Source organism: Mus caroli, unplaced genomic scaffold (assembly GCF_978045245.1).
Source record: "Mus caroli unplaced genomic scaffold, Mus_caroli_1 scaffold_7, whole genome shotgun sequence".
In the NCBI taxonomy this organism is placed as follows: Eukaryota; Metazoa; Chordata; class Mammalia; order Rodentia; family Muridae; genus Mus; species Mus caroli.
The window spans coordinates 116,791,631-116,805,128 of record NW_028227262.1 but is presented as its reverse complement, the minus strand read 5'-3'; the positions used below and the strand labels follow the sequence as shown (position 1 = coordinate 116,805,128).

At 42.4% G+C, this 13,498-nt stretch overlaps 1 protein-coding gene across 2 annotated transcripts in view; it reads right to left on the bottom strand.

Annotated features, from left to right (window-relative positions):
- Positions 1–13,498, bottom strand: part of Chchd3 (coiled-coil-helix-coiled-coil-helix domain containing 3) — a 265,061-nt gene that overhangs the window by 11,809 nt on the left and 239,754 nt on the right. The window lies entirely within an intron of this gene.

Here is a 13,498-nt window from a genome sequence, read left to right as displayed (position 1 = left end):
GCCATGAAGATCTGGTCCTTGCAGTCTAATCTTCCATACTCACCATTATTACAAAAATTCAAAATACTTCCTAGATCCAAGCAATGACCTCTGGTCTTTGTGTCTACAGTCCCAGCCCTCTCCCGGCATCCACAGGTCATCTAGAGAGTTCTTTGTAAATCCACTGATTCAAGTCAGACTCTCTATATTGCTATAAAGTACAAGGGCAGCAGAGATATGATCAGGCTCCTGCCTGCCTTTAGCCCTTGTTGGACCCTGAATATTGCTGCAGCCTGAGTAAATCATACTTAGGGGCCAGTTACGGATCTCACATCTGTGGTCACCAGCTAGAAAATGCTTGGCACCCAAATTCCCACCCTTCCCATGTAACTGAAGACCACTGTACATCTTTCAAAGCGTAGCTCATGGAACCTTCTTTGAACAACTCTTCCTGGTTTTCTCCCCCCTTTAAGGTGACCCCGTGCTAGCATTTTGCGCTGCCCATGTCATGGACTATGCAATAATCTAGTGCGATTCACCTGCCTACATTTATTAGAATATAAATTCCAAGGAATTATGTCTTGTTTTGTGACCTTTACTATTCAACGTGGATAATTTTTATAGAAGTCATACAATAAGCTTCTTGAATGGGGAAAAAAAAAAGGGCAAACATCTAAAAATCTTCCAGGTTAAACTTCTGCAGTTGTATTTACAACGCTCAGATTTTAGTAGAATTTCTCTCCGTGAAAATGGCATGCCAAACATAAATGTTTCCACAGTTTGTAATACACACTTGAAAATAATAAGTCAAATAAATTACACACAGAAAATATTCTTGTTTGTATGGCAGCAGAACTCAAGGTACAAAGACTAACCACAGAGAGAAGAAATATGCAAAACAATCATTAATCTATGAATTTGTAAATTTAAAAAAATTAGTTTGTTTAATAAAAAAAATGCTTCCAGTCTTATCAGTTCTGTCTCTGAAATTTAAATTTGATATTTCCATATAATCCTGAGGTAGCATTATTTTAAGTTTAATGGGTTCTAAAAACAAAAGCCTCAGAGAACATGGGGGAATATTTCCCATCAATAAGCAGACCCTTGGGTGACAGTTTGTCTCCTCATTACTTAACCCAACACGATAAACTAATATATATTTTGCTGGAGTGGAAATGCAAACCACATGACTGTCCCTGGGGCAATCTTTCCACTACCCCAGAAAGAAAGCAGACATACAGAGAAAAAGATTGATTCTACACAACACTGTTTTTAGTTTTTCATTCATTATTTTACTTCTTTGTCTAATACCTGAGAGCAGAATTTAAATCCAATGCCAGGGGTTTCAATTCTTTTAAGCCTTTGACGCTCTGGATGTCTGTGGATTTTTCTGGACGTGAGCTTCCCTAATCCCCAATAAATGAACATCAGCTTCAAAAAAGAGTCAGCTATGCTTTCAAAAACACAGCCCCAGAAAACCACTGACCAACCGACGACAGCAAGACTCGTGTCTGGGTAAATGTTGAATAAAATATGATTAAGCATGAGTGCAGCTGAATACAACAAATCCATGGCTGACACTGCTAATGATTCATGCAGGAGAGCTGAGCTATTGAGCTTCTGTCCCAGTGCCAATAGCTGACCAAGTCTCTAACACATCTAGGTCTAGATAGAGGCAGAGGAAAGGTAGAGGGGAGACAAAAGCAGGGCTAAGCAGACCCAAGGTCTTCCTTTACTAGTAACATGCAGGCAGCATGCATGTATCTCTCTCTCTCTCTCTCTCTCTCTCTCTCTCTCTCTCTCTCTCTCTCTCACACACACACACACACACACACACACACACACACACACACACACATGCGCACACTCGTGTGTACACACATGTATATGCACACACACATATGTGCATATATTTTTCTCTTAAGATTATTGGAGTAGGTAGCTCATTAATGCCTCTCCCTCTTTAGAAAGCAGCAGTGCAAGTCACACACAAGCACTGACCCTGAGCTGAGCCCTCAGTCATAAAGGTTCAAGTCCTCAAGTTATTTATGGTTTGAAGTGTATCAAAATATACTTTTATCACCACAAATCAATACTACTACTCGCTTTCAAGCCCTTGATTTCCTGTCTGGCAGTCTGTTCTCTCTGTGTGGCCATCATCTGAAATCCTTTTTGTATACATTTTAACCCATATTGATGACTAGATGCAGAGAGGGGGAAAGAACAGTGAATAATTGGGCCCCAGCTCCTCTGTAGACTCGGGTCCATTTCTCCTGGATTCATCTGAACGGTGCAGATCTGCCTTTGTATTGATCTGCAGGGCAAGTTACGATGGCCTAATGCACTGTTTTCACTCTGGAAGATGCTAAATGAGATTACTATCCAACATTAGAAGGCCATAAAGCCCAAGCCCTGGCACCTTCCATTCAGGAAAAGGGCTTCAAAGACATCTCTCCAATATGCATTGTGAGCAGCCCTTCATATAATCATAGAATCAGCAATTGACTTTTATGACTGCTTTCATGCCTGCTGAAGGAAAATGCCTCTATTAGGCAAAAATAAAAAAAGGCAGAATTCCAAGATATCTAGGTGAGAAAATGAAATCTTAGTTGAAAAGGACATTTAAACAATTGAATTTTACTGGCTTTAGATAGATTGAATGAAAGGATGAATGACAAGATAAAGAGCAAGTTGAGCACAGAGCTGGAAAACACAGGACAGTGATAATGGAGACCATTATCCAAAACCAGTTGAACCAGAAGGAACTGTTAGAACAAAGTTAACCTCTGAAAATAGACATTTATAAAAAACAATAACAAAACTTTTTTTTTTTTGGCTTATGGAAATCATTGGGAACTTTTCATTGAATTCACCCTCTTTTTCTACTTCCTTTGCTTTTTTTTTTTCTTGTTTGTTTGCTTTGAGAGAGGGTCTCTCAGGCTGTTCTGAAACTCACTTATGCAGACCATTCTGGCAGAGATCCAACTGCTTGTCTCTTGAGTGCTGGAATTAAAGACATGAGCCACTATACCTGGTCATTTTGTTTACCCTTCAGTCATTCCTTTCCCAAGCACAAGCTGCTCCTGAAGTGACCTCCAGCCCCATCCATAACCTTAGTGCATGGCCAAGGGGCTGGAAGCTGGACACAAGGGCAGAGCCAGAGTCCCAAATATGAGACCCAAGAACAAAACCACAAGAGAACACTTTTTTTTTTTTCTGTGACTTAGGAGCTAGCAAGACTTTCCCTCCCTTTTTAGGTGATGCTTAATGGCAATATTAGAAAGCATTTAGGACAATATACTCACAAGGTTTCCTTATTACACTTACAACAAGCCCTTAATTGATCCCTTGGAAAAAAAAGACCAGAAAGAGATACAGGCTGTTTCTAATTTTCCCAAGGCTTCCCACCACCTGGTGATGGACATGAAATATCACTACCAAGTCAGATTATTTCCTTAGGAGACTTTTGTGAAGGATGAATTAATTGGTCAAAGGGGGGAAAACACTGGGTGAAGCTGAGGCTTAAGCAGTTCTGAGAAGCCCCTCACACACAGTGACCCTCGGTTACCAGCTTGATGGCCATCTGTGGCCTCCCTGATGCCTCTCCCACTTTCATGTTCTACAATCTTCTTTGATGTGAGTCAGGACTTTACATTTCCACGCAATTACTTATCCATCTTTTTAGTTCTGCTAATATAAATGGCACATACAATATGGTAACTTCAGAGAAAGAACTATATGGAGATAGTTCAGAAGAAGTCATGTGGTGACAGCCAGCAGTCAGAATTCTCCCAGCTCTGGGGAACACAAAAGTCATTCATTGTGAGTGCAGACACAAAGAGGCTCCTTTCCTTGTGTGTTAACCAGAGGTACCCTGTGAGAGCACTACAGACACTGATGAAATACTACTGGGGATATGCAGGGAGAAAATATGAATTAATGAGATGCCTGATGCTAAAGAGAAAACTGTTTTCTTAATAGGATCCTACAACGCATCTTTCATGAGGTCAGACATTTCATGTAACATGGTTGTGGAGCGAAACCTCTTATTCTTAAGGTACAGCCCAAAAGCTATCATTAAATTATACCAAACTGTTCTTTAGATGTTAGCCCAGTGGCCAGCAGGGCTGATTTTTTTTCAAAATGCAACCCTAAGTCCATGTTCACTGCCAATACTTAAATGATGTAAGTTACTATTGCTTACCACTCATAATAAAGTAACTATAAAACGCAATGCAAAGAAAGGATGTAAAATGCAGTCACTGTTTGCTAAACTGTCATTGTCCTTTACCTTACACTTTAGTATCCTGATATTAATTTTCACAATAAAATGTAAACTATCTTTTCCTAATAGTGCAAGATCTGCAAAACAAACTTAATTTCAAGCATTTCTGGCTTGAACTGCTAACATCTTATTAATGATGCCTCTATTTGAGCTGTACTCAAATTTCCATCATTACATATTAGAGGCCAAATACCGCTTACAGGTACCTGCTTTGTTTTCCATTTGTTTTCACACACAGCTGTGATGTAATGTAACATCTTGCATCTAACAATGCAAGATGCCTTCACCGCCACCCATCACCAGCACAAGGTTAACGTCTAGGCTGCTGTCTATCATCACAACACAAAAATAGCCAAGAGCCTCTGCAAGCATAAGGGACGGGGCATGGATGCCAACTATATATGGCTTGGCACTTAATTTCAGTGGTTCTCAACTTTCCTAATGCTGTGACCCTTTAATACATAATTCCTCATGTTATGGTGATTCAACCAACCATAAACTAATTTTTGTTGCTATGTCATAGCTGTAATTTTGCTACTGTTATGAATCATAATGTAAATTATTGTGGAGACAAAGGTTTGCCAAGTGGGTTGAGACCCATGTTTGAGAACTACTGACTTAGCTCAATGGAGCAGCCAATGTGACAGGCAGACCACCACTCATAATGAGTACACACAATTTTGCCCAACAGAGTCAGCCTGGGTGTTGTAAGAGAAACAACCCAGAATAGATGTACACAGAAGAGAGACAGTATTTCATATCTGGGGACTTAACCAATACCAGGGAGAGAATATTTTGGGGGAAAAATGCATCTGGCTAAGTAAAGTGTTGGCACTCATAATTGCAGCATTTGGGAGGCTGGGGGTGGGGAGTGGGTGGAGGTGGAAGGACTGCCATGAGTCTGAGGCCAGCCAGGGCTATGGAGACTCTGTCAGAAACAAAAGACAACCCCTGCACTGAAGGGTCTTTCTGGCTAATAAGTACCATATAGTATCAGTGACAGGAAAGTACAACCAGTCCAAAGTGACTGAAAGTTTCAGGAACAATCACAGGCACATCACATGCACAGACCAAGTCAGTTTATGTGAGACACTTGTTATCTGAGCACACTGGTATGGGTCTGCGTCTGGAACCAGTCCCCTAGGGACCCAGAGGAGTAAAAGCTGACTTACATAGAATTCTGTTCTGTAAACCTAGGGTTTGAAAGTCCAGCATCTAGCTAATCTGCTGACTTTAAAAAAAAGATGTGAGAGCCAAATTCAGTAATCTGGACCCCCAAAAGGATGGTGACTGGTAGGGAGGGAAAGAAAGCAATGTCAACCCTTTTTATATTTACAGTCCAGAATAAAAACCCCAAAGATACTGTAAGGAGCAATATGGTCCTACCCACCTCCCCCCCCAATCCAGCTGGCTTTGTACTCACTAAGGGTCTCAGTACTAAGCAATGAGAACACTGGCTGCGTGCAAACCTGTCCAATTCTGCAGTGGATTTCTCCTTTCTCATTCAATGCTATCAGGGGTACCTAGAGCTGACAGGGGCAGGAAGGACAAAGGAGTCAAGTTCAACAGCATGTGCCCACACACCGGCTCCTGGGGTGGGCAGCACAGTGACACTGTGGGCCTCTGCAGCCCAGGTTCTTTTGGAAAGTCAACTCTAGTCATCACTTTTACTAGCACCACTGAACCTACAAGGGGTCCTATGGCCTGGATTCATCCAGCACCAGTGAGAACTGAAATACCTTCTCCTCCCCCATGTCTGCACTTAGAAAACGGAGGCCATCTGCACCTCTGAAGAATGATGACCCCTACTGTTTGGTTTTGTAAGTAATCCTTTGGACAGAAGTTATGTTACTCTTCAGATGAAAAGATCTGTGAAGTCAGGCATCTGGTGTGGGGTAAAGAAACAACTGGGTTAATTTTCAATTCCCTTACCACAGTTTTCTTGATCCATATCTGGGCTATGAACATAGTTTGTTATCTCTAAATGGGAGAGAGATAAATTCATTAGGCTATCTGGAGTAAGGGGCACTATTAGGTAGAGTTGGGGGATATAGGGCATGATTGATATCAATATTTTAACTCAACTTGAAAGAAACCAATTTCCAGAGCACATCTTGCCCAGGACACGATGGTTTCTGAAGTTCTCATTGTTTCACAGCTATAGAATACCATTGTCTGGGTAGGGAAACTTCCATGATAGCCATTTTTCTCTCTTTTCCTCCTAACAATGACAGGAACATTGATACTGTTTAATAAACAGCAGGTAACAGTACAGTAAATAAATACTGGAGAATGACTTAGCCCCAGTGCTGGACTCACAGTGGCAGTTTATACTGAGCATCCTGGTGGAAACGGGATTCTTGCCCTGTACATGGGAAAAAAATGTAAGTGGAGTTCATAGGAATGGCCCTTGGTTCTAAGAGATGCAGATCCTTTTAGATATCTACAATGAAGAAAATTTCCAGGACACAGTTGAATCTCCAGAAGACACTGATGGAGACAAATAACCATATCCACCCAAGGGTCCCCATCTGAAAGCTCAGGAGAGAGGGCAGCCCTTTCTGCAGCACCACCTCTTACCTAACACCATGTAAGGCAATTCTGTAATTAGATATCTGGGAACATGCAGAATGTATCAGTCCTAGATTTTTCTTAAATATGTGTATGTGTACAATATACAGAGTTGAAACTGCTACTCGTTCAAAGTCATCTTAGCCCATGGCTTTGTAACTTATCTCCATTTCCCCATGCTACTACTTTGGCATGCTTGGTCCAAGGATAGAAAATATGAGGATTTGGTTGGTTCATGAATTCTTTCATTGACTCAGTCATGCCAATAAATATGATTAACCCAGCAATGATCATTAAGAATTCATTACACGCCATCCACAGTGACAGTTGATAAATGAGATATGAGCTTGCTGATGGCCTAGAAGTGTACAGCAGAGGTGTACATATGGCTTTAAAATGTGACCTAACAATAAGGTTATAAACACGGTGCCAGGCACCGACAGACGTCTGGTTTGGAATGTGGCCAAACAGTATCCAGATGAGAAAGCCATCACTGGCAAACAGGAAGTAAGTACTGGCTTTAAGAATCCTTTAGGCTGCCTTTCAACGTTGCATGGAATATGTTCAGTGTACTCAGACTATAGTGATTTTGAACTTAGGTTGTAAATACATCCATAACCTTATGGCAGTACGCCTTCTAAACTCTTGCTTTCCCTCAGAAAAAAGTTCTGAGTATGTGTTAACACAGGCTCAGTGTGCAGAGGTGGGAGTAGCTGTATACAATAAGAACTTAGAGGTTCTGAGTCAACCAGAGAGTTCACACAAAAATAAGCAGAAGCCAAGTGTAATATCCACCAAGAATGATGTCGGGGCACTGCAGTGGCTGAGTCTTGGAGAAATGGTAATTCTGAATTGGTAGGGCTCTTTAGCATTTATCACTTCCCCTAGCAGAAGAGCCTGCTGGAACCTTCCCATTAAGCTGTACTAAGTTACCAAGAAAGAGAATATTTTCTCACTTTTCTCACAAAACTCAATCTTTAATCGCTGCCCAGATTTGGAGACAGAAAAAAGACAGGAGGAACTTGGATAAACCAGGATGGTAGAAGGATCTTGGGGCACAGAACAATTTACTAAAATTAGAAGAGAATCCTGGAGAAAAAAGATAAGTTGCCCACCATACTGGCCATCTAGAGGAAAATACAAAAGAACTGGCTGAGCACACCACTCAACCCAACAGGAAAGACATGGGGAGATCACAAGTTACAGATCCGGGTGTTAGTGCACACTGGGCACTAGTTGTTTCCAGAGACAATTTCAATTCCAAGGCCTTCAAGGGGAATCGTTCCCTTCATCCCTCCATGCTTCCTGCAGGGAGTCCTCCAGTTCAGAAGAGGGAGCACTGGAAAAGGGAACAACAGGACTCACAGGGCTGTAGCTCTGGCACTCTAATAGCTTTTTAACTTCCCACTGGCTACGTGGCTGTGTATTTATGAGTGCCTGTGGAGGACAGCAGTCGCTGTGAGGTGTTTACTTCAGTTGAGACATGGTCTCTCACTGAATCGGGAGCTTGACTAGCTGGCCAGAGAGCTCCAGGGATTCTTCTGTCTCTCCCACCTCAGCACAAGGTTTATCTGTACAAGCTGACAGTGGCACTCAGGTTGTTTTCAAGTGGAGACCTGAACTCAGATCCTCCTGATTAAGTGATGAAAACTTTACTGACTGAGCCATCTCTCCCAGGCTGCTGCTGAGTTTTTCTAACACAGGATCCTTGCAATGGACTGAAGATCTGAGAAAAATTAACAAACACAACTTCCCAGAGATAATCTTTCCATAACTACTTCACAAGTCTTATTAAATTCTTCTGCCTAATGGAATCTGCCCAGTGCAACACTGCAAAGTCATTAATATCCTTGTTGGACCATATGGAATCAGCACCCTGGGCATATACAGTTAAGACGCACCTCTAAGATAAGCTTCTAATTACAAAAAATTACCCTTTGGGATGAAATTTTTAAATGCCTCTGCTGAGGGAAGATGGGATGGAAGATAACTGTGGTGAAATTTCAGTTACCTATGCATAAAAATAGGCCCTGGTATCCCTGCCTTTTCTCTACTATAATCAAATTTAAGACAGTACTTTTACTATCAAATCATGAACAGCTTAAGTTAAAAAAATTTTTTTAAAAATCTGTCAGATATCTCAATGAGGACTGCAACATATCCTAAAAAATTAGGATAAGACCAACTAAGTCTGTGGTGAGAGTGTGATATCACTTAGATGTACTTCCTTTCACTACATTTTACAAGCAAGATTTGTATACCAGATATACACTGAAAGGGATGTGTAGAGCTCCCTTAGCTGAAAGAACTGCAAATGTATTTATTTTAGTGACAAGTGAGGGATAAAAAAAATTACCCAGACTGATCTGCCCTTTAAGTGTCAGAGTGTTGACAATGTAGAGCGGAGGAAGCGGTAGTTGGGAAGAGGGCAGAGTCAAGCCTTCTGTCTGCTTTCCATCTGTGTGCACTGTTCAAAAGAGGATGCTTAGGTACTGTCACTAGAATCAGGAGACCACCCATGAATACTGAGCTGTCAAACAGAGAGAACGCCACATGGGCTTGATAGCTGTGGACACCATGCAGTGGGCAGGGAGGATATTAAGTTCACCCCTCTAACTTCATATTGTTGAGGCTACATGTAATACAAGGTAGTCTACGTGTTAAGGAAACAATGGAAGTGCTAAGTGCCACAACTGTTCTGAGAGAGAAAGTGTTCACCTCTAGCCTTTTGGAAGAGAGGACAATTTACAATGCCCCTCATTGAAGGGTGGAGTATAAGAGGTAGAGGCTACTTTGCCAAGGCCTCTGTGAGCCAAGGTCTAGCTTTCAGGATGTCAAGGGGTAGGGATGAACAAGGTAGTGCTGGGTAAAAAGGGTCTAGAATATGCAGAGTCTTATGATAACACACAGCGCAGACTTTATTCTACAGGAGAAAGGAAGCTACTGGATTTTCTAAACAATGAGAAAGTTGTTCCAACATGAATGACTGGGACGGATGTGGATGTTCATGGAGGTCTACCAGCTGGCCCATGGAGTGGTGCATATATGTAAAGATGAAGCAGGCTACTAAGAAGAATGGCTGAGCAAAAATAGAGGCATTGGCAAGTAAGGACAAGATAACTGGACAGGATATGGAAGCAGAGAAGAGTACAGACTGGTAGATTCACATTCAGCCAAGGCTTTGGGGAGCTAGAGAATGAGAGTATTTAAACATTGTCAGGGAGTCTAAGTGGAAATGACTTCCAACCATCATGATCTAAATGGACAGCTAGAACGTAGCTGAAGAATGGTACTCCAACCATAAATTAGAAATTCCCCGTAAAACTGAAGGGGAGTATGGAAACAGAAGACATGAAGGACTGCTGAGCCTTGGGTAACAGCTGTGTGGGAAGGGACAGGGAAGGAAGATGGAACAGTTGGAGAACTGAGCACGAAGAGACAATGGCAAAGTGCACCATGTAAGGTTGACATGGAGCTCCATGATGGAAAAGACAGTTGAAAAGGACAAGAGAGCCATGGAGTGGTTCCCAGGAACAGGCAGGAGCCAGATGGCAGGAAAACAGTAAGCAAAAAGCCAGGGGGTGAAACAGTCAAGGCTGAGGCCTAGGTTGGCTCAGAGTCTTCACATGTACCAGGCAGGCACTTGGAGACAGAGAGGGTGACCAGCCTCTCCTCCCTGAAGCAGAGCAGTTTTCATGTGGTCCATCTTGCAATGGGGAAATCTGAAAGGGAGGGATCAAACCTGGCTGGAGTTGATGGCAGAGTCTCAGATAAGATGGTGGGCATCCTTTTAAACAGGAGGCCTTGTGGGATCAGGTGAGGTAGGGGGCATTCTGGTCAGAGAGTGAAGACAAGAAAAGTAGTCTGAGAAGACAGGGTCATCAGCAGTTGAAAATAACTAATGCATTTCTTTGTTTAAAAAACACAAACATTTACATAGAGAGTAAAAGGCTGAAACAGAAGAAGGACCTGTCCTCCAGGCAGGGGCAGAATGAGTAGTGAAGTGTGTGCTTCAGAGTTAGCCAGAATAGATGTATGACAGGAGGTTGAGTTACCAGGTCTTTTAAAGACAAGGCTGGGCTTGGTGGCATTTGGGAGACAGAGTTAGGAGAATCAAGAATTTGAAGCCAACCTGGGTCATTTTCTCAAAAAACCACCAGAAGGTTTGTGGAGGGAAGGGTCTGTGTAGACCGTGTGGCTGGCGAGGTTGGAGACAAGTGATGGGCAACAGATTCTGCAGAGGGAAGCTCTAAAGGTGAAATGTGTCACCTGGGAGTGCCTGAATCCTTGGGAGTAAACTACAGGACAGAGGATGAGTCTAGGACAGAGAAAGAGTACAAAGCAGCAGCGAAGAGCACAGGTGGAAGGGGGCCCGGCTGTGTCCGCCGTGCAGCTATAGAGGACACCACCACACATACTCACCATGAGCAAGGGGAGGACCAGACTTCCTCTTGTGATTCCCATTAGATACCTTTCTATACAAAACAAATACATCCAGAACACAGACATCGAAATCTGATGCAGTTGTTGCTTTCTCCTTCTATGGAATGTCCAGTATGTCCAGATCCTGTCCCACTCTCAGCTTCCATAAGAATTAATACTTGGGTGACAGTTAATGGGAAATGGAAGAAAAAACTGGCAAAATACATTTAAAAATAGGAGTTTATGGATGCTGGTCAACCATGATTATTTATTCTGCATATGCTCATGATGTGCACAAGTTCAATTTAAAATCATATAACATCTATATGCTGATATATGCAGGAAATACATTTAAAAAAAAAGAAAATCAATTGGAAATAGCAGCTGTTTCAAGGAAGGCAAATGGATAGGTGGCCAGAGTCAGGCAAGAGATTTACTTTTGCATATGAGAGTTAAAATTTCCATCATGAGCATGGATTGCTTATCAGGAGATAATTCATCTAAGGTATAGTGATCTGTTACTGAGAGACACTCTGTATGCCTCAGGAAGGTGCTGTAGTGAGAAAGCTTGCTTCCCTGCTCTGGGTGCCTAGACACAGCAATTCCTAATCACAAGGCTTTCGTGCATGGGTTTCACGGTACTGAGTAGAAGACTGAAGTTAACCCTGAGACACCAGGTGTGACACCTGACACATTACACCAAGACATAACAAAACCATAAACTGAAAAGTACCTCTTCCTGCCTCCATATGCATCAAGCTGCAGCACAAACTCAAACCCTTCACATTTAATTAATATCTCAGCAACTTTGTAAGAAAAAACAACCAATTAGCACTGGTCAAGCACTGGTAGTTTAACAACTTAGAAAAGCCTGGAGATTTTCTCCACCTATAAAATTCTTCCTACTTAGTCTTTCTTCTCTGCTTTATCACCCCCTTCCCACTCATAATCCCAAAGCTCCAATCTCTGACTCCCTCTGTTCACCATTTCTGGTGAAGTCTTCGTTCCTTGGGGCTTCTCCTACTGTTCGTCAGAGTCACCAGCTCCCAGGGCTCAGGCTCTGGTGGATCTAAGGTCAGACACACAGCAATCTTACCCTTCTGAAGCCAGAGCTGGAGCTGGCAGTGCCAGCTGACTCCCTCCACTGGAGACATCTCTACACTAAGCATCAGCTCCACGTGCTTAAGTGACTGTTTGGATTTGCTTATCCATAGAGCTTTTACCAGAGCTCAAGACTAAATCTAGGAGAAGCAGGTGATCATCACGAGCTTTGCCCACCCTCCTTTCTACCTTCCTTTCCTCCCTGCCTGTTCTCATTACTAACAATTCTACCAGCACATTATGCTGCATTAAACTTTGATACTTTTGATGTTATTGTTATTAGTTCTTCCTCTGAAATGATTTTTACTTCTGTTTCTCCCTCAGTTTACCTCATCATTCTACTGGGCTGTTATGTACTATATTGATGCAGTGACCTCCAATCTCTTGGACTCAACTGCCTCCATTCCATGATTCTCCTCACTGCATAGCCCACAATCACCAAGCTTGCCTGGGAGTCAAGCAGCCTTCTCCCCTTCCTCCACCCCCTGAAGCTTACTTCACTTCCAGTGTAGCTCTCAGATCCCTTGCCTCCACATACGCTATTGCTCATGGTACAGGGAATTAAAACAAAAACCAACAAAGCACTCACAGGCTCCCACTAAACCCCTATTTACCTATCTGGCCTCACTGTGAAAGCACAGATGGTGACATTTGCAAGGTAGTTTTCAGATGCAGTCCTGCACGAAGCCCTCTAACAGTCAAGGAGCACAAACTACCCATATTTCTAAAGCCCATTTCCCAAGCCATGTTATAAAATTATAGAATCATTCCATGAATTGATTTTAGTTTTCACTCATGGATAAGGGCACTATCTGCAGCAGTGACAAGTTTCCATAGGAACTAGATTCATTTCACAAGGTTGGACACTGAGGCTTTAAACAAGGGCTTGAGTAACGGAACGATTCTGTAGAGTGCCGAGCTCGCATCTGTGAAACTGTGCATTTGAAACATTAACCTTTTACTGCCGCAGAGGCCCCGGAAGTGAGGAGACAGGCTCAGTACTTGAGAAATGGATGTTTAGGGAAGCCAGCAGGGACTAAGAATGCAAAAATGGCAATTAACAATATTCACTCCTAGCATTAACTGTACTAATCACACGTGGTAACACTACTAATTTTTGGCAGTACATTCTGAAGTCAA